Below are 3,594 nucleotides of genomic sequence, written 5' to 3'. Positions count from 1 at the left end.
CTCTTCCAGTCAGTTGGCCAAGTGGTTGTTCTCCAGATTTCTTGGCACAACTTGGTGAGCATATCCAGGGCAACATCTGTTATCTGAAATACTTCAATTGATATACCATCTATTCCTGGGGCCTTATTTTTTGCTATTTCCTTCAAAGCAGCTTGAACTTCGTCCCTCATCACCATAGGCTCTTGCTCATATGTTCATGGATAGCAAGGCAAAATATAGTGAAAATGACAATTCTATCAAAACCAGTCTACATGGTCAATGCAATCCCAACTGTTTTGTTATTCTTATGTGTTGCAAAGTCTCTTGCGACTCATAGTGACCTTATGTACAACAGTCTTATACCCTGCTGTATCCTGTGCCAATCTTATTGTCTCTGACACACTACACCCATTGCCACAGTCACTGAATCAATCCATCTCATAGAGGGTCTTCCTCTTTTACACTGTCCCTCCACCCTCCCAAGCATGATGTCTGTCTACAAGACTGTGGCCTCCTTGCAACATGTCCAAAATGTGTTAGGCGAAGCATCAGAATACTTGTCTCCAAGTAACAACCTGGTTTCACACTCTCTAGGGTGAACTTGTTTGTTCTCCTAGTGGTCCATGGTATATTCAATATTCTCCAGCACCACAGCCCAAAGGTGTCAATTTTCCTTCTATCCTCCCTAGTCACTGTCCAGCTTTCTGACACATAGCAAGTAATTGCAAAGACGATGGCCTGAATCAGGTGCACCTTAATCTCCAGACTGACATTGTTTCTCTTCAGTACTTTGGAGAGGTCTCTGTCAGCAGACTTCCTAGAATAATTAATCTTTTAATTTTCTCCCTGCTGGTACAAAAAATGTTGATTGTGGAGCCAAGTAAACTGAAACTGTTAACAATCTCGCCCTCTTCATTGTCTATCATGGTGCTGCGAATCTGCTTAGTGGTGAAAATGTTTTCTTAATGTTGAGCTTCAATCCACATTTAAGGCTGCAGTCCCTGACCTTCTGCAGCAAGCACTCAAGGTCCTCCTCAGTTTCAGTAAGCATGGTTGTGTCATCTGCATAATTCAGATTGTTAATGAGTCTTTCCTCCAATCCTGATGCCACATTGCTCCTCATAAAGCCTAGCCTCCCAGATAATCTGTTTTGCAAATATTGAGCAAATAAATCTCAATGCAGAAACCAAACTTATTTTTGAAGGAGATTGAAAAATCCATTGTCAAATGTATTTGAAGAGGAAATAGACCCTGAATAAACAAAACACTTCTGAAAAACAAAAATTCAGTATGAAGCATATCACTCACTGACCTTAAAATCTACTACACAGCTTTGGTAATAACCAAAACCGCATGGCACTCCTATAATGACAGGCACAGAGACCAAGGGAACAGAATCAAGAACCCAGATATAGACCTTTCTATCTGTGATCAACTGATATTCAACAAGGAAATAAAATTTATTAAATGGGGAAACAGCAATCTCTTCAACAAATGGTGTTGGTAAAACTGTATGCTACCTGTTAGGTTAGCAGACTTAGAAAGAAATCAGAGAGAACAAGAAAGAAAGCTTAAAGTAGCTTTATTTGAAAAAGTGGAGGGAACTCCCGGGCAAGGTTCCTCATTCTGAAGATGCAGAATGGGAAAGTCACGTTGTGAACTTACTGGAGAGGGTTTTTATAACAGGGTCTTTGGGGAGGAGCATTCCATTGTGATTTATGATTCATCTGTTAGTTCAGCCAGATGGATGGGGACATTTACTCCTCTTATTGATGTGTGTATTCTTTGCATTCTTCATTCTCCCTCTTGGCCCCTCTGTCTGGACCTAACACTAACTTCAGAAAATTGAAATAGAATCCACATCTCACACCATAAAAAAAAAAAATCAACTCAAGGTTGATCAGAGACATGGGAATAAAGCCCCAAACCATAAAGTTCATAAGAGACAAACTGACACCATGCGTAGAAAGGCTAGTCCATGGTATAAAGAGACTACCAAATACAGCCAGAAACACATAGTCTGGAGAGAATAAAATTATGAATAGGACGTTTTAAAGATTTAAATCCTAGCAGGTCCCAAGTGCTCCACTGAGAGTAGGCAACAAAAGTAGTTAGAAGAGAGGAGATCAAGCCACAGGAGAAACGGTCAGAAGTGAGCACTCTCCATTGCTTGTAGTACTGAGGTGTCCCTGGGGTTGCAGTTCCTCCATCTATGGGTCCTTGCCTCCACAGCTGTAGGGCCATCCCATGGCCAAACAGGACAAAATATTTTAGGGTTGGGAGTCTGCACTCTCCATTGCTTGTGGGGAGACAGGACTGAGGCGTCTCTGGGGTTTTAGGTACCTCCATCTGGGAGTCCTTGCCTCCAAAGCTCAGGGCCAATTCAGGAGCAAAAAGAACAAGAGTCTTTAGTGTACAGAACTTTGAGCAGAGGGAAGAGATTTCTGTAACTCTCTATGAAGTAGAGGGAGAAATGATTTGAGATTCCCCCGCATGCAAGCTGCTTGAGCTAACAGCCTTGATCTCTAACCTCATGCAACTCCAGAGACAAAGATACTACGCTCCAGAAGAAAAGATGAATAGGAAACTGCTTGAGTAGAGCCTATAGTCTCACACAAATGAGCCACTTCATATATGAAAGAGGCTTATAGAGTTGGTGTCAAGAGACTACTTTAAGTCGAGATTCCTACAGGGCTGGAGTGCAGAACAGAGAGAACCTCAAGGACTTTAAGAAAGGCAAATATTTTCCCCAAAAGGATTTAGAGTGGAGTGAGTAGTTCACCACATTTGAACTTGGCATCTAATTAGTGACATTAAAAAGCCAAGAACCACCAACAACTTTTGCAGACACAATAGAAGCAAACAAACACTCATCAAGAAAAATTTCACACAATGTCAAGAAAGCAACAGACAGCTCAAACACTGTGAATAAACAAATTAAGCTTTCTAAAAAAAATAGAAAAGGCAGAGACTATCGGAGACCTTATGAATACCCCAGAGTCAAGAAGGCAGGTGATATATGTTAATACGGAGACCTTCAAACAGCTACGAATGAAAGTACAAATGATGGAAGAAACAATGGAAGCCACAAATAAAGGAAATAACCTAGAGATAGAAAACTAGAAGAAAAAAAATTTTACACACACATATATATATAAAGAGTTCTTTGAAAAGCTACAGAAGAAGATACAAATGTTGGAAGAAACAATGAAAACCAACAAGAAAGCAAATGTTCCAGAGACACGCAGCCAAAAGTAAAATATTGACGAGGAAAAACTTGTGAAAATATAAAAGAAAATGCAAAAAATGGAAGGAAAAAAATTGAAAGTGTAGATAAAGAGATAAAAGAACTTAAAAAATAATCACAAGATAGAGAGGACACTACCAACACAGTACTAGAAAGAACAGAAAGACATGAAAAGGCAATCTAGAACATTAAAACTGAAATAGGAGAAGTGGCCTACACATTGGAAAGAAAAAAGTATAGAACAGAAGAGATGGAGCAGAAAATCAGTGAGCTGGAAGACAAGAACCAAAACGGAAACATGTTGTTGTTGTAATGTGCCGTCGAATCACTTGCGACTCATAGTGACCCTATGTACAACAGCCTTAAAC

Source organism: Elephantulus edwardii, unplaced genomic scaffold, assembly GCF_000299155.1.
Source record: "Elephantulus edwardii isolate Elephantulus edwardi_28Jun2011 unplaced genomic scaffold, EleEdw1.0 scaffold00349, whole genome shotgun sequence".
In the NCBI taxonomy this organism is placed as follows: domain Eukaryota; kingdom Metazoa; phylum Chordata; class Mammalia; order Macroscelidea; family Macroscelididae; genus Elephantulus; species Elephantulus edwardii.
Note: the sequence above shows the minus strand (reverse complement) of the source record.